General features: G+C 39.3%; 1 protein-coding gene across 3 annotated transcripts in view; it reads right to left on the bottom strand.

The window, feature by feature from the left end:
- The window catches only part of LOC111582448 (cadherin-18-like), a 208,900-nt gene extending 185,871 nt beyond the window's left edge, over window positions 1-23,029 (bottom strand). For all 3 annotated transcript variants that reach the window (XR_008603032.1, XR_008603033.1, XM_023291120.3), the window contains exon 1: window positions 22,832-23,029. The gene's annotated coding sequence lies outside the window, so the exon portion shown is untranslated. The remainder of the gene's footprint in view (window positions 1-22,831) is intronic.
- Window positions 23,030-25,469: the final 2,440 nt, after the last annotated feature.

Below are 25,469 nucleotides of genomic sequence, written 5' to 3'. Positions count from 1 at the left end.
TGTGGCAACGTAAACAAATGACTCGACTGCAGATTTTCCTTGTACAACCTATTTATTGAATGGCCAGTTGAAAATGGCTTTTTAAAGGCTGAATGTTAAAATTAAAAATAAAAATACTTGAACAAGCTCATCTGAAAACGCAGTCAGCTGTTCTTCATGCATGGTGTGTAGATATTAGCTTAATGCTATCAGTAGTTTACTCACCTTAGCGACACTGAGTTGGCACCGGGTCCAATGAACTGAAGCTACCGATATGCTACGTAGCGTTAGCTGGACATCAATATTTAGAGAATGTCTGTTTAACTTGTAGACTCTGAGTTATCTTAAGCTAATAACTTTTCTCCGGTAAGCCGCTGCCCTACTTTCCAAGACGTCACTCCTCTGACTCTCTGACCTGCTGCCTGGATGCTGGATGTGACGTCACTTTCAAGGCTGCTTCGCGACCCCCCCGACGGCTGGGATTCAGCAGCCGCGGAATGAATGTAGAGGAAACAGTGAGATATATATATACTTCTAATATAGGCATACTTGTTAATTTCAGACCCCACTTTGTAGACAGAAACTCTAGTTTGGAGCAGTAGTTTGGTGTTATTTCATTGGTAATTATCTCTTTGCATTAAGTCATTAGAATGACACCAGCATAACATAAAAAAATGCATAGATCTGCTGGGATAGTAGTAAAATTTCATGCCTTGACATTTATTTAATCTGATGTACTTATGTAAGCAAGACTTTGGTGCTAAATTTACTCTCAAAAACTGCATGATATCAAAACAGATTCCGTTGCTTTGTGTTCAGTTGGGAATAAACTTGGACTGCAAGACCAAAGTCACAAGCTGGACTCTGTGCAGGAAGTTAAAGTGTGAGAACATGTATATTTATAGTAGAACTGCTTAAGAGGTTACCTTCAAGCATCTCTTCTAATGAGTAGTAGGGCAATGCAGTTAGTTGAATGCATGATGTCCAAAGTGACTGAAAACAACGTTGTTTTTCTTAGTTATATTCAGGAAACCACTCTGAAATTCAAGAACTCTGTTCAACTTGGATTAGCCTCGAAAAATCTGGAAAATGCTCTGGTACAATTTGTCATACCCACTGAATCAGACATGAAACTTTTCCAATTTTGTTACCATGTATTCCATAATAAACGGTATTTTATATGTTTTTTTTTTAATATTAATTATTGGGACATGAAACTCCATATGGTTGAGAAAAAAATCACTGACATCTGCATTATCAATTTCTTTTCTAATGTGTGTTTAAGGATAGAAATTTTCAATGTTTTATTTCATATTTCACCTCACCCATTATCAGAGAGTTTTTGATCTACTTGTGTGGATCAACGTCATGATGAGAAACAACAGGGAGCGTTTCAGGCTTTTATCTTTATTAGTTCCTGAGATTGTCATTCAAATATAGCCTCATAGCCTGTATGTAAAAATACATGGTGAAATTTAAAAGAAAATAAAAGAATAATGCTTCATATATCAATCTGAAATCTCACAGACGTCATTTTAAATATCAATAGTTTGAAGGAAAAAAAAACTCAGCTAAATAAGAAAAGGTTAAACAGAAGGCCGCTGGTTATTTGAGGCTGAATAAACTGGATGGATTTAACTGACTCATCAGAGGTTTGATCATGTAAATCAACCTGCAGCAATCCTTCCACTGTTAGAAATAAGCCTCAAGTTTCCAGCAGAACTTTGCTTCCTAAGTAACACTGTGATAGTAGGAAATGCAGCATCAGAGCTAACTGAAAGTTTCAGAAGTCAAAATGTTCTTCTAATCAAGGTGGGGCTTCGGTGTCAAATCATGGTGAAAGTGAAGGTTTCTAAGGTGCAATGAATGCAGCTCTGAAACACTTTCTGGGAAATGGATCAGTTGTATCCAAAGCAGGATCAGGCAAACCAAAACTGAACACACCATCAGAAGATTATGACATCAATGTTTGTTCACTGAGAGATCGAAAATAGCTGCACCATTAATGTAAAATTGTGTGGTTGTGTACTTATTTTGTTTAAGTTGAACTTGAAAACTTTAAGTCTTATTAATACAAAATGTTTGAGTCAATATAACTGAGAACTTAAAGTCATATTAAATGAGAACATTTGAGTTGACTTAATGAACACTTTAACTGTAATCAAATGGTAAAAGCAACTGTAATCCAAACTTTTAAGTTCTGAGAACTTTCAACTTTTAATTAAAAAAATTGATGCAATCGATTGCCTCAATTTTTTTGAGTTCCTGTAACTTATTTGGGTTTACAGTGTTCATTCAGAGATTGCTTTCATGTTGACAAAAGCCAAAAAGCACACAGAGGTGTTGGCTTCATATTAGTATTTCTGGGACCTCTGAAACTTGTGGGTTATGGAAAGTTTGCTCTTAAGGTAGCATTTCTCTCCAGTTTTACTGCAGTTTTATCAGGATGCTCATCATGCCTGGAGGGAGGAACTTAACTTTTGCCCCAAAGGCTGAAATCAGGGATCCAAATCTTTGGAGTGAACAGCTCGACTTACACAAAAGACTGTAACATGACAGACTGTAGACTCACTGAGCAAGCTGTGGACTGATACCTATCTTTGCCTGTCAGTAGGTAAGTGTAGAGTAAATTTCTCTGCAAAACAAGTCCATAAATTAATTTTATTTCAGGGTAGGGTATTCTAAACAGTCCTCAGCCCAGCAGTGTTTCCAGCTCCTCCTGGAGGAATTCCAAGGCATTCCCAGGTCAGATGAGATATGTAACCCCTTCACAAGTTCTGGGTCTACCTCGGAGCCCCCTAACATCTGCAGCTCCAAAGGAACGCGCCCTGGAGGCATCCTTGTCAGATGCCTAAACCACCTCAGCTGACTCCTTTCTATGTAAAATAGCAATGACTTTACTCCAATCTCTGTTGGATGTCTGAGTTCCTCACCCTGTCTCCAAGGTTGAGCCCCACCGCCCTATGGAGGAAACTCATCTAGGTTTCTTTGTGCATTCTTTCAATCCTTCCCCAGAGCTCATGACTATAAATAAGGGTTGGAAGGTAGGTTCACTGGTCAATTGAAAGTCCAAGTTTACTAGTATATACACACAGCATCTCTGCATAACCACTGACTGGTAAATAATTATTATTTATAGAAACTTGATTTATTCTAGTTTTCAATTCGATTCAATTCAGTTTTATTCATATAGCACCAATTCACAATTTATATCCACCCATAGAACTTAACATAGTGAAGTGAAGACAGAGAACCCAACAATCCAAAGTTCCCTTTGGTTTCCCAATGAGGAAGCAGTTGGTGACTGTGAAGGAACAAAAACACCCTCCGTTAATGGGTAGGAGAAAACCAAACCTCTGATAGAACCAGGCTCCAGGAAGGTGGTCATCTGCCTCGACTGGTCGGGGTGAGAGTGAGGATGAAGGGGGATAGCAGGAGTTGTTGGGGTGGGGAGCAATGCAGCATGATTTGTTTTTTAAGGTAATCTACTAAATGTCCTTTAGCTGTTTCCTAAAAGTTAGGCTATGCTGCAAATGACAGGAAGCATTGTACATTCAAACAGAACTCTACATTCTGCCACCAAAACAGTATTATAGCATATAAAAAGGCGTTCAATCATTAGGTTTGTTTCTGAAATACATTCCTGCACCAATTTACTGAATCCTCACTCTTGTGCATTCAACTAAATGTAGTGTTTCAGATTTGTTGTTGTAGATATTAGCATATTTCAAGGAGAAAAGACGACTTGACAACAACGGCAGCCAACAAAAGCTTCAAATCTCAAAGAAGCTGGATGACTGCAGGCTGCTGCAAACGTACCACATGGCAGGCCTGTTGTTTGTCTTCTTCTGTGTTTTCCATCCGTGTTGACTGGATCTACTGCAGGATTTCTTTGCTTTACCTTCAGTGCAGATTACCTCACCTGCCAGCTGCTCCTGCCTCATCTCTAAGCAGGCAAAGCATAAACAGCATGCACGCCATAAATGTTTCATCAGCGACGGCTCGGGAAGCCTTTCTTTTACTTCATCCTGCTCTCCCTTTTATCAGAGAGATTGATGTAGAATAAAATTATTATAAAAACAGAGTGTGAATACATTAATTTAAGCTGGGGAGCTAATTTAAACCAAGTTAATGTAGATGTGTAATATACGAGATAAATCTCCTCGTGCTGAAGGAAATTAATTTTGAAACGATCAGGTTGTTTACTTCCCTCTCTGTGTTAACGCACAAAATTAGATTCACAATTTGATACCAGAATGGATGATAATTTGCTCATTCTTGGAGCCATTATGCTGTATATTCTATTAATTCTACCTCAAGGCTCAGAAAACCAATGTCTGTGGTATAAATTATACATCGCCTTCAATTAAAATACTTGATTTTCTCTTGTAATGATACAAAAACAGCTAATAGAGCTACAGCTATGACATAAACGTCCTCATAGTATGTAATAGTTTCAATCGGAACGTATAAATTAATTACAACTACATGAAATATTAAGACATAGCTTCCTGTCTGTGGAACTGTTCACATTAATTACCAAAGACAATACAACTTTGAACAGGTTTTTCTATTTTTTTGCCTTTAATGGCAGCTCTTCTGTCTGAGCTTATTATGCATGTGCTCATAGTGAATGCACAGAAGTGCTGTAGTCCTGCAGTTACAGGAATGAATTTGACAGTCCAGAGCCTGCCTTAAATGTACATATAATCTCATTTGAAGGTTGAAGGATATAATGAGCTCTAATAAGAGAAGAAGCCATGTGTGCTTAATTTCCATGGATTATTCATTTAACAGGAGAAAGGACAACATTAAAAATCAGTGAGGTTACATTTTGGAACTCCAGACCACGAGGATCGGTTTAGCCTTGTTGTTTCAGGTTTCTGTGGCAGTTCAGCTCAATGATCTGCTCATTTTGGACAATTCTCACAGCTGTGACAGGACGCACTGTGCCCCAACAACCCTTTACCATGGTTTGATTGCCATAACCACAGTCTGTCATTAACCTTAAGGCGGCCTTTTGAGTTTTCTCATGAACTAATAGTGTTTCTTTTCATTCTACATTTGTCTACCAAACATTTCCTTTCTTTAACCAGAGCATAAGATTCGGCCTCATGTACATCATCATCATGATTACTGGCCAGCGGGCTCATTCTGCATTTTTGTTTTTACAGGTGAACTGCTACATGTACTGCCTCATTACCACCTGTGGATTGGTGGCACAGCATGAAACCATCGGCATAAATGTGCATCATGTCAAAAACGTGTCGCCATGCTTGTAAGTGCATGAAAACAAGTCATAAATAAGGAATAGGTTTGGAGCTTCACCACTTTCCAAAGCAAAATGTAATGTTTCGGTTTTAAATATTTAATAAGTTTATGTTTGCAGCAAGTCCTTGGACACGCTGAACCCTTTCCACCAGGACCAGACCATATCTCTTGTTAAAATGCCATTTTATCATTTTAGCTAAGCACGGCACATTCATTAACAAGGACATCTAGTACTACTCTGATAAAAAGAAAGATATAGCATTGTTCTGCTTCATTCCTTTTCAATCAAATTTGGTAGAGTTGCATGTGAAAATTTCAAGAGCATGTTCAGTTACATCAGTGTTAGTGACTCATTGGTATGATGCTTTTCCAAACTTGCTAATCTCCAGTTTGGATTAAGCAGAAGCTAACTGTTTTTCACACCTTGCTCTGGCCTGATATTGGAGACAAGAAAACTTATTGTATTTCTATACTGTTCCAAGCATCTCTCATCCATAGAACCTGTTGTGTATCAGTTATGGAGCTGTTACTGACTGAATTCTGGGATGTTTTTCAGGTGGAAATCATATAAAAGGGTCTAACTATCTTTGAAGTCAAAGCGCCTGAGACTTTCATATCGGTCTATTCCAGTTATAACATCCTTTGTTCCAAGATATGAACCAAGGAAGAAACAATCTCACTTTGCTGTCAAGGAGGTTCGGAGGATTCAACCGTTTCCAATGCCACAAACTGTATCACCTTCTGCTGAAAAAGACTTTTCCCCAGCCTTCAGGGGCACACATAATTGTCACAGTCAAAAAGCCTGGATGTAACATGACCTGCAGCACCACTGCGAGACAGGGGGAAAGCCTTGCAGTGGAAATCTTTGTGTGGATTCCTGCTGTGAGTGGGAGAACAGAGGATTTTCACAGTTACAAAGGAAAGTTCTGTCGTGCAGAGAAAATAGAATTGCTCCAAATGAAGAAAAAAACCAGCAGTACATATGTTGATTTCAGCAGCTTTCTGTGCTTTCCACAAAGCTCTGTGTTCTTAAGCTGAAAGGGTTCAAATGGAATAAGATAAAGAAATGTTTAATCAACTGTGACCTTTGGGAGTTTACTGTAAATTTAAAGTGTGGACTGTATTTGAAAGGATTTGTTGCAACGATAAACAGCCAGTAAGAAAACAGGATAACTAACTGCCCTTCTGCTGCAGTCCAAGGGCAGAGGCTGCACTACCATTTCTTTTGGTTTCTAGAGATCTATCAAAACCAATTAGACATGGATTAGCATCCAATGTTGCTAATTATGATGCTAATTGGAGGGGAATACACTGTGGACATGTGAAGGAAGGCTGAGGCTGTGACTTGAATACTGACAAGCTTTCTGACTTCCATCTCTGTCTTTAAATGATGGTGCATCTATCTATCTATCTATCTATCTATCTGTCTGTCTGTCTGTCTGTCTGTCTGTCTGTCTGTCTGTCTGTCTGTCTGTCTGTCTGTCTATCTATCTATCTATCTGTCTGTCTGTCTGTCTATCTATCTATCTATCTATCTATCTATCTATCTATCCATCTGTCTTCCAGATTTTGGAGTATGTATGCAACATCGATAATGAGCACAGTATTGCCAACGATTGCATCTGTGTGAAATCAACTCAAAGCAATAAAAAATGAAGATATTATTATGGACTTTTTTGTTTTTTACTTCTAGACTGTGACGTTAAATATCAAACAAACTGAAATATCATCATTATTTTTTAAAAATCTCACCATACCAGACACATAGTTTGACCAGACCAAGTCAATATGTCTTAATCTGATCAACAAATAGGATTTCTGTGCATGTTTATGTAAAGTAAAATTACTAAAAAGTCACTGTACGATACCAATACTGTGTTATTTGCCACCTTGCCATTTGGTTTTGCATTGAGTTGCAGTAAAGTTACGTGTCCCTTTGCTCTCAAACAGCCTCAGTTCTTGATGAAAAGTTAGAAACTGTCTTTTGAGATTATGTTTGATTGAATCAAATCATTTCTGCAGATTGATCAGCAGCACAGTCATGCTGAAAATCTTCCATTCTGCTACATCCCAAAGGTGTTCAACAGGTTTTACATCTACTAAATGGAAAGGCCAAATCATGAATCATGAAATCAGTCATGTCTATGTCATGTTATTTCATCTGTGGCCTCAACACAGACGGAGATTCATCTGTTTTTCTATCATCAACTGTCTGTCCAGTTTTGGTGAGCCGGTGCCCACTTTGGCCTCATATTTCTGCTGTTGGCTGACAGAAGTGCCTGATATGGTTTTCTGTTGCTGCAGCCCTCAAGACGGAACACAATGTGAGTCTGAGTTGCTTTCCCACTCAGCACCGCTGTATTTATGTCCACAGAAATGGAGGATTTGTTTTTCTTACATCCTGAGTAAACTCTAGTGACGTACTTTTTTGGCTCAAACCAACCCGATAGCTGCTACAGGCCTAGGCTGCTGGGGAACCTCTCTGGATGCACTGAGCCCTTCTCTAACTACCTATGTATTTACTATATATACCATTATTGCATTACATTCACTCTGTTTCTTTCTGTGTCCTTTCTCCGAGTGTCCCTGGTCCCAGAGCTGGATGCTGGATGCTTCAGATGTGTGGCTGTGTTTTATGGTCCTTGTGTCCCACCCCCCCACCTCTCTATCTCTACCCCTCTATCTGTATCCCTCTATCTCTACCTCTACCCCTCTATCTCTACCTCTCTACCTCTTCTGTCCCTCTCAACCCGCCCGGCCAGCAGCAGATGGGTCCCCCCACATTAGAGCCGGGTTCTGCTCGAGGTTTTTTTCCCTGTTAAAAGGGTGTTTTCCTTGCCACTGTCGCCTTTTGGCTTGCTCTGGGGGTCAGGCATATGGGTTCTGTAAAGCGTCTCGAGACAATTTGACTGTAATTGGCGCTATATAAATAAAATTGAATTGAATTGAATTGAACCCGTCTGGCAACAAAAATCCTGTCAAGGTCGAGGTCACTGAGATCAGATTTCTATTCCCCATTTGCATGCTGGATTTCATGCAGAATTTCGAGCTTGTCGGATAAATGTCTGAATAATCAGGTACACAGGTGTTGCTAATGAAGTGTTCAGTGAGTGTACATGCACTGTGGGATTCTAAAGCACTTCTAGCACAGTCAAAAACGGCTGCTCAGTTCACCATGTATTTTTTCTAAAGAATAATGAAATATTACTTTTTGGGACACAGCTTGTATCTATTAATATGATTGGGATTCAAAGCTGACAATAAAACAATACTTCACCTCTATTCATACATGAATTAACTGTCTGCAAGGAACTGAGAGACCCAAGTTTCATGCAAGATAATTCCCCTTTTGCTGGTCTCTAATGGCATCCCTTTTTTATTTACATCTGCTTTTCCATTGAGCAGATAACCTGTCAATACCGCTTTGTGTTTATCTGCCCATCTGAAGTCCTTTGAGCCAGTCGTGGGTGTCTTAGCCCTCTGCTGATGTATTTTAAAGATACAACACTGAGCTTGGAAGTTTCAGTCCTCGTACTTTTTCCTTTATCTCCTTGTCTGTGTCTGAGTGATAAGCTGCCGTCCCCTGTGCCGTGGCAGAGTTTCACCTTCGCTGCACATATTGTGCTGCACAGCAGGCTTACTGCTGTCCCACCATCAGCACAGTTCAGGTACCTTACGATTCCCGGGCTCTGTATTGTAATTTCACATTGTAAGACAGTGAATTATTCAGTCACAGGGTGGGAGGCTAAAGCCAGCTAAAAGAGGAAACCATTGGGATGAGAACCACGTCTGCTGGTGCTATTTGTTGAAAGATGTATGTAGAGTTTTGTAAAAAGAAAAGTAATGACTCAAGTGCTCTGTTCATGCCTTGTCTGACACAAAACAGGGTTCAGAAGTCTGTTTTTTCAGGCAAATAGGTCAGAATTTGTGTCGATAAATGTCTGTTTCCCTTCTTGATAAACAACATTACCAATCAAAGCTTTGTAGGCACAATCATTATGAATAGAAATGTCATGCATCTGAAACAAACAGAGATGGATGAAATCAGTGCACCTCTGCAGCTTCTCGTAAATCAGATTACAATAACCACAGCAGCTCTTTACTGGACTGGATTCTTCTGTCAGCATGAGAAGCATAACTGCTCCGAACAACCACCACTGCAGTCTTTGTGTTGGCTGAAAGTGAACAGGACGTGAACAATGTTAAACTGAAGAATGATGTACATAAAAGCCATTTCTTTTAGTTTATCTGGGCAAAAAGATTTTAAGATGTTGAGGAAAATCCTTGTCCTGAATCCTCTGAAGTTCTTCAGCAAAGCTTCCTCTTCACAGCGATTCTTTCTTGCTTAATCTAAGGACAGTGTCCACATATGCAGTGGTGCTTTTTAAAAAAAAAAAAAAAACAAACAAACAAAAAAACCCCTTAGCTTTTCTGTGCATTTTGGCCTTTTGTCCACATGCAGTTTTAAGTGACTGGAAACTGATAATTTTCAACAAAGCTGCTGATATCCCCAGCCAATGTGCTAAAACCTGTCCTACTGTACATTTTCACGCCTCCTCTGTCAAGTCTTCAGGGTACATTTGACTGCAGCAATGACAAGTTTTCATCTGTTTTGAGGACTTTATTTCATTTTACTGGGGATTGTAGAGAACTGTTGTGCTCTATCAGCACACAAGGCAAACCTCAAGGATGACTGATTGATGGAAAGATACAATGCTGGGATGTTGGGTGGATGAATGATAGTGAATCGAAGGACGTGGGCTCTGTTGACATTTAAATGTGAATATTCTTGTAGTATTTTTCCTCTCACTCAAAAAAACCCTCCTTCTATGGTAGTTCTACCCGCCTAGCAGAGAAAAATAACCGATGGTGAGTTTGACAGGACATATACTAGGTCATGGAAACAGATTTGAAATTCTGATGCTGCCCGCTCCAGCAAAACAACCACTGGAGCGCTGTAAACACCGAGCAGCACTAATTTACTCAACAGGATCAAACATGTGAAAGGAATAAGCCGATGAAAGCATTCATTACTGCCAGCGCCGGGGGTAAATCTTTGCAGCCGCAGTCAGGAGTTAAATGCCTTGCTCAAGGGAACATCGCTGCCAGTTGTTAAAGTTGGAGGACACACGCTGCCAGTGGGTCTTGCTCACTCACTTAAGCGAGTTTTCAGTCATGACCTCACTGATTTAAGCAAAAAGCTGCTGCAGTCTACACTTCAGAGACTCAAACCTACAGAGGCCACTAATGCACTTCCTCCACTGTTAGAGGAACAATTCCACCGTCTCTGTTGGCGGTTAAGAAGTCCCTCGATATTAGATATGAATTTTAGCACAAGTCAAACACTTTTCTGTTCATCTAAACTACCTCCACTCACAACACTAACACAGGCTTCACACTGCATCATCCACATGAAAGTATACTATTAGCAGAATGTTTTCTGCAACATGGTGAGAACTGATGCCACAACAAAAGACCAGAGCGTGAACCCCACTTGGGCTGACGGGGGATATCTGTGGATAGTTTCTATGTTGTTGTCCTGTTTCTGTGGGTTTCCAAAGTCGTGCAGGACTCTAAATTGCCTGCAGGACTGAATGCGAGTGTGAATAGGTTTGTCTGCTGTGTCCAGAGTGGTGTGCACTGGCTATCATCTAATGCATGCTGGATGTGACTCAGACAGACCTAATGTGGCTAAAGATCATCTAATAAGTAGTGACTCATACTAATTGGAATATGAACATCCTTTTAAATATATTAATGTAATGTTCTGTTTTTTGTTGTCTGTGACTTTCCACAGCTCCCACAAAACTGAGATTCCACTGACGTTTTAGTACTAAACAAATAAGCCCATTTCAGACATGCACTTGTTTCTGTTAATCTGATGCCAACTGAATCTGTGGGCTTCATGTCTAAATGTGCACTCCGGTCACTTTTCTGTCAAAGTTGAACCATATTGAAACCAGTAGCATTTCTGTTAGCACCCAGTCACATTAGCTGAGAGACATACACAAGCAATGGTGACTAAGAAAAGGCTTTTTCCATGTTTCAGCACCAGTGCTCATGCAAAAACATCACAGGGATTCTGTTTAGTTTATTAAATACCCGCAGCATCAGACAGCAGCAGAGTCCACATCAGGGTCTCCAAAACAGGGGAGCTGCCGCATTTGCGCATCTGAAAAAAAAGTCCAAGTAACTAACTTAACGTATAACTTGTAATTATAAATCATCCACAGCATGGAGATGAGATCAGTCCAGGCCAGAATCCAACAGAACGTTACACTGTGGGCTGTTCTTCTCATCAGACAGGTGAGCTGTCACACACAGTCAAAGTGTAGTTTGTTGCTTCCAGCAATGGTGATTAAGGGAAGGCTTTTTTTCAGATTTCAGCACCAATATTCAGCCAAAAAACATCACAGAGAGTCTTTGCTCTGAGTTTATTAAATAACTGCAGCCTCAGCCAGCAGTAGGATCCATATGAGCGTCTCCAAAACTAGAAGGTTGCACATATTTACACGGAGCAACGGTAGTAATTAGTCAATATTATAAATTATTCCTGACATGGAGACAGGATTGACCATGATCGAACAGCAAGTGACACTGATCTTTTACTCTTGGTAAAGTAGGAGTAAGATTCTCATCACAAATAGACAGAGATTTCAGTGTTAACCCTTTGATCCACAACATGGGTCAAGAGTTACCTATTTTTCATTGAATATGAGTCACTTGTGACCCATGTTGTACATCAGAGTTAATAAAATCATAAATAATCTGCGCTGTTAGTTATTTACATTGTGATAAACTGCTATTAGTTTAGTTTTTGTCGTATGTTTGTTATTGCATTATTATGCATTATACATCAGTTGGTGTTCGGTCGAATCTCGGGTGAAAAACAAACATCATGTGCATACTGTGCCTGTCTCTGTGTACTTTGAGGGATATGTCAATGAAGCTGTGAGGAACATTAACAAATAAATGACCCAAGGCTGAATAACTGAATACTGTCACTTTAACAGATTGATGAAGCCAGCAATGTTAAATATTCCATGCTTATAAAAGGCTTTAGTAGAGGCCAGAGGATATTTTCCTTAACTGCAGGGAGTACCACAATTTGATATCTGTGTCAGAAACAAGCTTTTACATGTGATTTCCTCAGTTCATGTTATAAAAATGATTCTTTTTCATTAAGAGGCCTCCTTTCTTTATTTTGCTGTTGATGCTGTTTGCTAGAACTGCAATCTCAAGAGCAACAACAGTCATGCCATACTCAACACACTGGTGCTCTTTTTTTATCGTTTTAACTGAACATATTGTTATTCAGAATGTTACTTCTATCATGAAGTAACATTATGGAAGTAAAATAATGTCTTCCTCAAGCTCAGGTCTTCTGTTAGAGGTTTGAGGGTTTTGTGTAGTTGCTGTTGCTAGGATTGCAGACACTTTGGATGTTTCTGGAATTTTGTTGAGAACAACTGAAGTTTTTGAAAACACTTTCAGTAGTGTGTCCCATTGGGACTTGGTTTCTTCTACCCCATACTCGGCACAGATGTTCCTGTACACTATCCAGCCACTTGGTTCTGTCTCTCAGCATATGCCATCCCAGCTTGTATCCTCCACTCTGCTGCTAAGTGCTGGACTGTCATCTCAGGAGCATCTTTGCACAGATTGCACCTTAGGCCTTATCTGCTGTGGTAGATTTCAGCCTCTATGGTGTTTTTGTGCTGCCATGATCAGAACCTGTGACCAGACCAGCGCTTTCTAGCCACTTGTTGGATGCCAGCCACCTCGTTTTTCTGCTCATGGTTCATCACATGAGGCGGGGGGTTGGTCTTCAACGATATTTTCTCTCCCTCCTCATCACATTCTGTCTTCTGCAGCCTGATTTCCTCTCTGGGCAGGTCATCCTGAGGGGAAATCTTCCTAATTTATTCATGGATGCTCCTTCGCCACTCCTGTCTTTGTTTTTCACTGGGTCTCTGAGCTGGACTTTGGGTGGAGATTTCATGTCTTCACAATAGTGGCATCCATCTGTCTGGTTTTATTATTCCCGCTGGGTATCTGATGACTGGTAGGATACACATGGCTTAATGGCTTGAATCTCATTCTTCCTATTGACCTGGTTTGTCAAGACCTGCTTTACCATGTGTTTTGTATGTCTGCGATTCTTAGACATGAACTGGTGAGCCGGCGTTTCATTCACTCCTGGCATACAGCTTGATTTTATCCATGTAGAGGAGGTAGTTGACACTCACTATACAGTTGTGGTCAAAAGTTTACATACACTTGTAAAGAACATAATGTCATGGCTCTCTTGAGTTTCCAGTTATTTCTACAACTCAGGTTTTTCTCTGATAGAGCGATTGGAACAGATACTTCTTTGTCACAAAAAACATTCATGAAGTTCGGTTCTTTTATGACTTTATTATGGGTTAACAGAAAAAGTGTATGTAAACTTTTGATCACAACTGTACTTCTGAATCTGAATCTACTTTTAGAGATGATCTGGCTGAGGGGATTCAGGCCCATGCAGAACAAGGACGGTGCATCACCTTGTTAATGCCGTGCTTGATAATGACTTGTGTGGACTTGGCCTCTCATGTTGTTTTCTGCAGTCAATTGAGTTCTTGATGAAGGTTACCATTGCTCTGGTACTCATGTATAATGCAGAGCACTCTACTATCCATATGTGGGGCATTGAGTTGCAGGCTTTCTTGTAGTCAATCCAGGTTTTACTCAGATTGAGTCTTGGGTGATTGCAATACCTGACACTTTGACTTTCTTGTGCTGTTTCCAATGCGCTTCTAAAGGCTGGTCATGTGCTGACTTATATTCCTTTTTGTTGGGGTGGGGCAGATTATCTGTCTGTTTGTGTTGCTAAAAAGGAATAAAAGCAAAAGAAAACTCCTACACAGAGCATCCTATCACCAGACCCCAATGCGGTTCAACAAGTCTCTGAAAAAACGTAGAAACTTTCTACGTGTTTGCTAATTATCAATTACAAAGTTCAGTTAGTGTAACCGAGGCCAGCTGCCCATTACAATCAGTGGTATATATGTAATAATGGTGAATTCCTGGTTGCCTTATCCACAACAATCTGTGTCTATAGTCGCCACTCGCATGTAGCCCAAAAATAGATACTGTGCAACACTTTCACATAACAAGCTCTCTGACTGCACATATAGATGAAAAGGAAACTGGATGTTCTTTTTGAGCACTGTATGTAGGTCATACAGCACACAAAAAGAGTGGCAGTGCAGTGATGTATGTAATGCTTTTCATATCCTTGATCCTGTTTTGCTTAGAAGTTTGCACACCCTGTTTGTTGGACTTTTTCATGTTGTTCAGCCAAACATAATAAACCAAAGAGCTATTTCTGCTGTTAGGGGGCAGGTCATCATCATATGGCAGTCTGCATCTATCCCGGAGTATAACAGGTAGGTAGGAAATTACTTCCAGTTATAATCCTTGTGATGGCTGGGGATCAAATATTCAATTTGGCACCTACAAACCAATGGAGGGTCGGTGCCAGATTAGACCATGACACAAACATTGACAGTAACAATGCCTCTGCTTGCTCATTAGCCCACTTATGAAGTGGAGTCACAACAAATTGAAAGACATGATTTGAATTTTGGCTTCAAATGTGTGCTTAGTTAAGGTTTCGAATAAAGTTGCTCGTGGCAGTTAGAGTCACACAAAAATCATAATTGTGGTTAAAAACATTGACATTGGTTAGAAACTGGAAACATCCGACATGTGGTTGAACCATCCAGCCATTTAAAACATCAAACTGCTTCCTCCTGTGGTCCTGTTTGACAGCAGCAATAATTACTCCAGAGGGCTTCATCACTTCAACATAAACATGTTGTTTGGGAAGATTTCTTCAGTCTGATTCTGTCAGTTTACCATTTTTGTCATTATCACTCTGTCATTCTGATTCTGTCGTTTATTTTCAACAGATAGTCCCAGAAATTCAAAGGGCTGCAAACTCATCTCACACTGTCAACCCTAATAAAGAGAACTGTAGTTACACAACTGCTTGACACTCTTCATTTAAATGAACACACCTCCTGTGTATGTAGGTGGTGAAGCCAAATACTGCACTGATTTTCTTTTTTTCTCCATTATATTTCACAGTCTACAGTGCAACTGGAGAAGTATTTATTGTTGTGACATCATTATGCATAGCCTTGACACAGGTCACTGACTCATCGCTGAACTCATTTTCAGTCAGTAATCTTGTCAGTGGAGGAAAATTCTGAGCAGTTTGTGATGCACATTACTTGTTGTCTTGATTTCCTGATTTTATTTGTTTACATTCCCTTTACTATCATGAAATATTTTGTCGAAAATGGTACGAACAGTGAATCTAGCGAAGGGAAAGGAGATAGACACAGTGTAGGGAGAAACATATTTAGAGTAATGAGGTGTCAACGTATCAAACAATGAAAGGAATGAAAATAGAATGTGTGTATTTGAGTCTTGGTGAGTATCTTCTGGGACTTTTGAACAATACTGAAGCAGTAGACTCTGGTGAGCTACTTAATTTTCTATTATAGTTATGTACATTTAACATTTTTATGCAGTAGCTGTTTTGGAAGAACACACTTGTACCATTACATATATATAGTTAGTATAGTATTATTTGTTTCAATAATTTATCAGCATGTATTTAAGCGAAAAATGTTTTTTCTTTCCCACCTAGAAGGCATAGTTGTAAATGGTTCTTCAGTGCTCAAAGCAGTCCTACAATTAGAAGTTGAAATGTGCATTCATTCATTTCAAAACATCTTGACCATTTAGAAATTTCCACTTTCACATATTTGTAGTATTTAAGTTGCGATAAACTTTGAGACGTGATTTCGCCTTTATTTTTTCTAACGAGTAACTTCTTAGATAGGAAAAAAATGTAGACACCAGGGGGCACTGCAGGGCCAGGTTAGTATGTGTATACATTTTAATGTATATTTTTGGTCTGAGGTGGAATTTCTGAACACACTGGGTAAAATCTGTTTCTCTTTGTGTGGAAAAATGAGAATTCTGTTAGTTTGCTGTGAAGCTACTGTCAGTTAAAGTCAACACTTCCTGAAAATGTTATGGCCACCAGTATATGGTGGCTGTGTTGGGTATAAACCTAAAAAGATGCTTTGAGACAATACTGGGCAATTTCTTTAACTTCACAACTCATATGCCACTCCATTTGAGCATTTATTCCAATTATATCCACAGTTCCGATGGTGGGTGCTGATGTTGCTGATTGGCAGCTCACATAACTTCAGTATGACTTGAAAATCATCTTGGGTTATGATGTGTGCTCTGGAGAGCTACAACTACCAGATATAACCAATTACTATGTAAAATAAAGAAATCTCATGCATACATGAGCCATTACGACCCTTTGAGACGTGACTTTATGCATCACGGCTGACATGTTCATTCAGTGCTGCTGTGTCCACAGGGCTCCAAGTCTGAGCCGAATAGGAGCCACATGACAGCTTTTGTCGTTGTATTCTTTCTTACATTTGTAAGTCAGCTGATGGAAACAGACAAGCCTGTCTGCAAAATCTTGGTCTGATCTTAGAAATTTGCAGTTTCATGCTTTCTCCTCTCTTTTATTATTGAAAAAAGTAGCAGCAGCTGTGGATTGCTTGTCTTCTCTTTACCTTGAAAGAATCTCTGAACAAAGACCTGAGTCATAATCTGTTTAAATGCGGGAACACCTGTAAGTTTTTCACTTTGGGAATGGCTTGATGTTTCATTTGTTTCTTTTTTTCCCTAGTAGATCTTTTATTCCAAATCCAGGCTGCATGGCTCCAGCTACTACAGTGGCGGCTTTTGGCTGGTCCAACACTTCATGCATCAGCCATCAGCACAGGTGGTGAACTGACATGTGTCACTGTGGGTTAACATGAGTCGCCACATCTCCATATGCCATTGGCTGGTTCAGATTGCAATATCTCAACAGATATTGAATGGACAGCCTTCACGGCCCGAGAGGATGAATTTTAAGGACCAGGTTATTCTTGAAGAGAACTCAACTTATTCTGAAAACATTGGAACTACTCATCTGAGAAGTTTGTAAAACTTGTATTCAAAGTCAGTAGGGAAATGTTATGTTGAAATATGGTGATGCTGCTGTTTAGGTTAGAGAAAAATTCACAATTTTGATGTCAGTATGAATGAAAAATGACAATGAGGTGAAGTTTGAGTTTTTGAAAAATTGAAAATGGAGTTTCAGAACATTGTGGGATTATTTTGACACAAAAAATGGACAGGTCTGCCTTAGCTTTATAAGCATCCAATATGCAGTTCTGATGAAGCACACTGATTCCTTAATGGCTTTGCTGATTACTTTTCTTTAACCCTATCAGTACATCTCCCTTATCCAGCCAGACATCTACCAGGTACCTCTGCACACAATCTGTCACAGAAATTCAAATTCCCAGATGTGTTACCCCTGGCTTGGGCAGTAAAATGATAGCGACATTTACCAGCCACAGACAGCTGCCCTCTGTTACTCTCATTGTGGCTTCCCTACCTGCTCATACCAGCTGACCTCCCCTGGTGGAGTGCTGCTGAGAGTGGGGACCGGTGGTTGCCCTTACAGGACAAGCTTCGCAATCAAAAACATCCGTTTATGTGACACACTTCTGGTGGCCTGCTCCAAGGGCTGATGGACTTAATGTTGGACACAGGCCAGCATGGGGTCCCTGCTCAAAGATACCCTGCCCTGGCTTGCCATTTGGAACCTTAAAATCAGCCTCCCGGTGGCCCTCCTGTGCCTTTGGGTTTGACTCGGTTTCTGTACTTAACCTTCGTGTCGTCCTGGAGGTCAAATTGACCCGTTTTAAAGTTTGAAAATGTGGAAAAAAATATATTTTCACAGTGAAACTTCTAAAGTCAACATTTTTGGGACATTTTTGAACATTTTTTTGATGGAAAAAAAAAGAAATGTTCAAAATGTTTCTTTAAGAACATTCACAAAAAAATCAACCAAAATCCAGTGAATTTCACTGGATTTTGGTTGATTTTTTTGTGAATGTTCTTAAAGAAAATATTAGAAGTTTTGCTGATATATATGGAATCACTTTAGATATTTTTAGGATTTTTTTGGAAGATTTTTACTCATTTTTGAAAATATTTATTTATTACATTTTCTTACCACATTTGGGGGATTTTTTTAAAAATAAAACTTGTAAGGGAAACTTTGAAGAAATTATTGGAATTTTCTTCCTGAAAGTTTTGCAAATTTTCAGAAATTTGGGGAATTTTTTTGCTGAATTTTTGGATTTTTTTCAGACAATGAAACAATATTTTTTGGTGTCTGTAAATGAGGACAACAGGAGGGTTAATGTGCATCAAGGAGAGATCATTCCTCTATTCTTATATATTTATAATTATGTATGTCAGCTTATTTATTTGCACGTGCGTGTGTTGGGTTACTATTAAAACAATCACTTATGTGCTGTGACAAATAGGGTAAAGTGGGTAATTTCAAAGTAAGGTGGTTACATTCAAATTAACCCTTTTTCTCCTGGTCTTTTATAATAGAAATGACCTATTAAAATTATCAGTAAATATCTGTATCAAGTGAAATGAAACATTCATCGTGCTCAATTTTTTTCAGCCTGATTTACTCTAATAACTTTGATGGTCCTCTAAGGTTACATTTAGTGTCACTATAAGGCCAAAATGTACAGTCAGTACCTACCAAACGAACTGATAACCAAGCCGATTACTGGCATCAAAACATACTAAGTTTAGATGACCAAACCTGCTACACATTTGCATTTTAGCATTGCCCTTGTGAACTTATTCTTAACCGTTGATGTTAGAAGTTAGCTTAAATTGCTGCTGGATGTAAGAACAGCTTCAGAGATTCTGGACTGAGGCAGCTGCAAAAAATCCACACCCACTGTTTTCAAAGTAAACCTGCACACCAGGGGTAATTGGTGGCTGATGCGAGTCGCCACATCTTGATATGCCATTGTTCTCTTTTCCCTGCATCAACTGGAAAACATCCAAGCTACTAATTCTCTCTCAGCCAAGATGTCTTCTTCTGTAGTTCTGTTGCAGTTACAATCACAGCAGGTGAAGGGAAACTCATTGATAAAACAGAAAATACCTGCAGATGATTGACCCGCAGTTCTGGTATGTAAAGAGAATATTAAAGCCTTTGACTGGTGAACCATTGCTAGATGCTGTGTCTGTTCCTTGCAGTAAGTGATTCGGCAAAATGACACGCACAGTCCAGCGTAGAACATAATTTGACGTCCCATTAACGAAACTCAGCGACGTGTGACTCCCAGAGTAACCACAGCATTAAAACCACTGACAGGTCAAGTGAATATCATTGATTATTTCATTATAATGCAACGGTCTGCTGGGAAATCTGTGGTCCTGACATTCATGTGAATGTTACTTTGACATGTTATACCTACCTAAACATTGTTCCAGAACAGGCTCCACCTCCCCAGCGGCCTCCTAACTGGAGTCACTCATAGACCATTTAATATGTATGAGTGACTGAAATGTAATCATCAAAAACCCAAACTGGGCTGGAGGGGATTTTAATCCTGCTCTGGTGTGTGAATGTCAAGAAAATATCTCTTTCAAACAGATCGATGCAATGCTAGAGAATAAATACATGCCCACTTAAATCAGAACAACAGGTCAACCTGATTCAGTAGGCAGAGCAGGGAAAGAACACCGGTGCAGAGCCCGTCACATTTAATGAAAAGTACCAGTTAAAAACCACCAATGTTGCAGTTTTAACTCCCATAAACTGTGTGTGTCAACATATTTTCAATACATTTATCTATACTGTGCCTGAAGTATTCAGATTCTTAATTTAAACCACCTTCTCGACAACATGATGACTTGTTTTTCGCTCATCTCCATATGCTTCTTCATCTGATAACACCTGGTTCTTTAATTTCTCTGGGATAAATCAGTGTGTTCTTCTTTAAAAATCTGTTTAATGTTTCTGTCAGTGCTACTGCTCGTCAACATGTAAGCCTGATGTATTGATTTTTGCATTTATGGTTTGGATGGATAAGTAGGACTTGGAATGTATGAGCTGATAGGCTTCAGACTGATGTAAACATGACGTAAGTCCCCAGTAAACAGCCCTGAGCTGTCAGATCTACTTTGTGTATTAGTCCTGAACATTGCAAACACAATTTAATGAAAACTAAGGGGGTCGTCATGTTCCAGATATTTCTGAGTGGGACAAGAACATTTGAAGCAAACAGCTATTGGCAATCCATCCAGCCGTTGTTGAAACACTTCATGCTATACCACAAACTGGATCCCTACATTTATTTGCAATATTTCTTTATCATAAATAACATTATAATTACTTTTCAGCATTTCTTGATTAAGTTCATGTGCAGTATTCCATTATCATGTGGGTTACTTTACTACCTTCTTATCATTGCCAGTATAAGTTATTCATTTTTTCTGTTCTAGTCTTACTTTAAGTTTTCCTGTTTTTATTTAGAGTAATTTATCACATTTACTGCTTGTAGTCAGCGCTGTTTTTTCTTATGTCTTTTTTCAGAGCAGTATCTTACCTTAAATGAAATTCCAATATGGGATTTTCAAAATTAAATATGAAAATAGTTACATATGTTGAGACATAAATTCCATTTTACTACAACACACATTTTCATAGAACCTTCACAATGCCTAAAGCAAAGTATCAATTTATTGTAATTTGTTTAGAATATATTTAAATTTAGATATATACTATCCACAAAAGTAACTAGAAAGTATCTTGTAATCTGATCACACCTGCTGCAGCGATGTTGACATCCTGAATCAAGTATTCAGTGAGTACTCAGACCAGACGCGTCTTCCATCAGTTTGATTTCAACTACACACCTGTAAAGTTTCATGACTATATTTTGTGCAGTTGTGTCACAGTTTCACCTTGGAGAATGGTCTGACTGCACCTCTATCATTTGGCTACAGGGGAAAAGCTGTAGCTTGTTTGTGCTTCTTTAAAGCAATTACAATCATTTTGGGAATCGCTAAGCCCAAGAGGCAGAGACACCGTAAAGTAGCGATACTGGAATTGTTTTGGTGGAACATTTGTGCACAGAAAGAAAAAGATTTCTCATTAAAATGTCTAATTCAATGGAGGAAACAAACACAATCGAGGCTGCCTCATTGTTGATCCAAATTTTTAGCAAAATTTTCAACATTCTCCACATGTAGGTTGCTGCTCAGAGGCTGTTGTTGCTGTTGATTGCCATTGTAAAGGGGTTTAAGATACAGATAGCTGAAGGGCAGTAGAAAGACGTGCCAATTTCAGGCTTGTACCTGAAGTCTACATCCAGTGAGTCAGACTACAGACATCCAGACAAACAAAAACCTGCTTAAAATTACCTTTTTGGCATTTCATGCTACAGCAGGTGTCTTTGAGGACCACATTTTACCAAGATTAGACACACAAAAACAGAAGCAGAGTCACAAGGTAAATAAAATAGCAGCTACACTGTTGAATAACTACGATTCATCCTCTGGGAACCATGAATGTATCTATTAGATAAGTGAAAACTGCTTGATGTCGGCCTGCTCCAGGGTAAATGAAGGCAACTAAAAGAGAATTTACTGTGAGATTAAATGGAAGGATTCAGTGCATGATTGACAGACAGCAGAATTCACAGAAGAAAAACTGAGTCAACATCACAATCAGAGATGCACTTCATGGCTGAGGAAACAAAAAGAACAGTGCCACCTAGAGACGCTCAAACTCCCTCAACTGCCAAATCCAAGAAACCACATGAAGACTGCACATTTTGAGAAATCCATGATCTATGAGAAATTGAGAAAAACATGACTGGCATGGCCAGAGATGGAGGCGAATGAACCACCGATGGAGATCAATGCGTTAAACCAGGCATCACCGATCAGCTCTGGAAAACTTTTAACTCGGTCTAAATTGAGTGGATTTACATGTTTTACATCACAGAGAAAAGAAAGTGCCATCTCTGGGATAAAAACTAGCAAAAGCTCTCCAGAAAAAGAAAAAATCCCCACAAAAAAAAGGTGGATGTTTTAAGAATCTGCATCCAGCTGACTGGTTTGTATGCAAGACTGCAGAGAATTGATCACAGTCCACTGTGCAAATGATTTCCTTTAAGCTCTGCTCTGCCTGGAGTCAAACACTACCAATACACTGGCTGATAGGCTACAGGAGGGTGTGTGTGTGTGTGTGTGTGTGTGTGTGTGTGACAGTGTACGTGTGTGTGTTAACAGCCAGCATATGTGACAATGTTCTCTCCAGCCAAAAGCAGCAGCTTCACATACGTAATGTTAATATTTATCCACCTAAACACATGCTCTCAGATGACACACACCCATCCAGGACGTGTTATTTCCTTCTCACGCACACACACACAATTAGTCAGCACACTGTACCAAATGCAGACACTTTTTTCCCTCACACACACACCAAACACAAACAGCTGCAGCAGCTAGACAGCATCTCTTGAGCGGTGAAGGAGGAAAGAAAAAAGAGAGGATGAGGAGAAAACAGAGGAAGAGTGTTGGAGATGGATGGAGTGGTGGTCTTTACCTCATGCAGACGGATGTGTTCGGACTCCCCGTCTTCACGCTGTGTTACTCTCATCTGTTTCTCTCTCTCCTGATCCCGCCGGCTTGCTCTGTATCTGCCTGACCCGCCACTATGGACAAGCAAGTGCAGATCTCTTTATTCCTCTCTCTCTGTGGCTGTAGCACTGAGGAGAATGAAAAAGACTGCCTCTGTTCAGTCCGTCCCCACCTCTCTCTCTCTCTCTTCACTCTCTCTCCTCTAATGCTGTATTCATCAGTGTCTCTCTCTCTCTCTCTCTTTCACTTCCATTCAGCTCCTTGGTTAAATCTCTCCTGTTTGCATCTCTGTCTCTGGAGAGAAAAAATTAAAAATTCTCTCTCTCTAAACGTCTCTCTCTCACTATATGTATTTGCACACAGATTCACCACTGAAGAAATGCTGTCTGGCTGCTGCAGCTGTTTTTCTTCTGTCAACAGTATATACATAAATATATACATATAAATATATATATATATATATATATATATATATATATATATATATATATATATATATATATATATATATATATATATATATATATATATATATGGTCTCTTCCCACTCTCTCTCAGCTTCCAGTCTCTGCATGTGTAAACCTGTAAAGCGAGGCCATAACTAGCTGCAGCGTTCCCATGACTTCTGGTGACATTACATTCACTTACACACTGCATCATAACTACTACATGGCTAACCCTGACCTCAACCCGACTCCAACCTTCTAACCTTAAACATGTCTTCGCCTTAACATTCAATGAGCACTTACTTTTTGCTGCTGTAAGGGAAGAAATGTGATGAATGGTCGGATTTATATCCCCACAACATGAGTCAAACAAATACACAGTCAAATACACACACATTTTACGTTTTTTTGGCCCAACCTTGACATGTTGTAATATGATCCATTCATCTAGGCTAAACTATTAACAACAACAACAAGTTTTGTTCAAGTGGTAACCACATCTGTGTTACAAATACAGTTAATTTACTTTAAAAATATACTTAACAAACCACAAATGTTTTGTATGAAAACATTAAAAGAAATGAAATAAAAATTATCTCAGTGAATTCTACTGTAGCTGAAGCTGTGTGGCCGTTCCATACATAATGAACTATCAAGCTGTTGTTTTTTTTTGTCACATTAACCAGCATGTGATGAGAGTATTGGCACATATCAGTCTACAGAATATCACCCTTTGTTGGAGTGATTGTTAGTGACTTTTGTTTCTTGCAAGTGAAAGAACAAAAGACATTATAAAATATTCATTGTAACAGAAACACTATGTGGTTTAAGCATTTATTGTATTACCTTGATTTGTGTGTTTTGGGAGGATGTTAGCCAGTGGATGCCTGGTAAGTGTTTCTGTTTTTCTCTGCTTTGTACACAAGTGACGTCTTTTTGAGACCTATATGCAGACAGGGGGCAGAAAATAGGATTCCAGAGAACTTCTGGCAAGAATATGACAGGGATTTGTGCTGTAAACTGTACAAACTGCAAAAGATGTGTTAAATATTCAATACTCTGAGAGCTTCCAACACAGAGAATATAATTAGATGCATTCAGTTATTTATAAGCATACAGGGTCTCTTTAGGATAAACACTGCATACCTCTGCTGGAGAAATGTACAGCACTGATTCAGAATTCTGTCACTTCACAGTAAATGCGTTACTGCGACGTTGAACAGTACGATACTTGCTCTTATGCAAAATTAAAAACCAGCAGTTCAAATGTGCTATATTAAAGACGCAGGCCCCACAGTAACAACTCAAAGACAAAGAGACAAATAAAATGTACACCCTTCATTACTGACATTCAATTAGTTTGTTTTCTCAGCACTTTGTCCCTAACAAATGAAAGGTGGACATGGAAGAAACCACATTTCTAAAGGTTTCCATCCTTCAGGGACAAATCTTTTCAGCTGCTCCTTGCTGGAAGGATTGTATTATTCTGTCTTTCTCTTTAAAATCCCCCAAAGGTGTTCTTTTGGATTCAAGTCTGACAGCATTCTTGGCCAGGCCATAATTTTACTTCTTTCTTCTTTAAAAACTCTTGTGTGATTTTGGCAGAGTGGTGTGGATTGTTATAATTTTGGGATTTTTCTCTTCTGCAGACGGTTCGTCACCTTATCAGTCAGTATTTTGGTATATCCACAGATATTCGTGGCACCATCTACATATATCATCTCTCCACCTTTTGCATATAATCGCACCTCTACCTCTGTGCTTCACTGTCAGGACTATTCATTCACTGTGGTTGTCCTGACCAGGTTCATGCCAAACATGCTGAAACCCTTTTGAGCCCAACAAATCTGTCTTGCTCCCATTACTCATCACCTCTATTTTCATGCCTTTAAACACAGTTCAATCTTACAGTCTTGAACAGAATTACAAGGAAGGGTGTTTTCTTTGGAGCTGTTCATAGAAGTTGTCATTATGCAGTGCCCTTCTACCAACTGTCTGAGCTGTCAGAAACTCAGATTTTCACTGATAACCCCTGTGCCAGGTCTGAAGTGCCTGCCCATCTGTTTTTAACTGCTGAATTGAACAAATGGTACCATTTTAGAATGACAGCCACTGTGTCACATGCTACTATGATTCCTTCCGTACCTCTGGATTGTT

This window comes from Amphiprion ocellaris, chromosome 10 (genome assembly GCF_022539595.1).
Source record: "Amphiprion ocellaris isolate individual 3 ecotype Okinawa chromosome 10, ASM2253959v1, whole genome shotgun sequence".
In the NCBI taxonomy this organism is placed as follows: domain Eukaryota; kingdom Metazoa; phylum Chordata; class Actinopteri; family Pomacentridae; genus Amphiprion; species Amphiprion ocellaris.
This window is presented reverse-complemented; position numbering and strand designations above follow the sequence as displayed.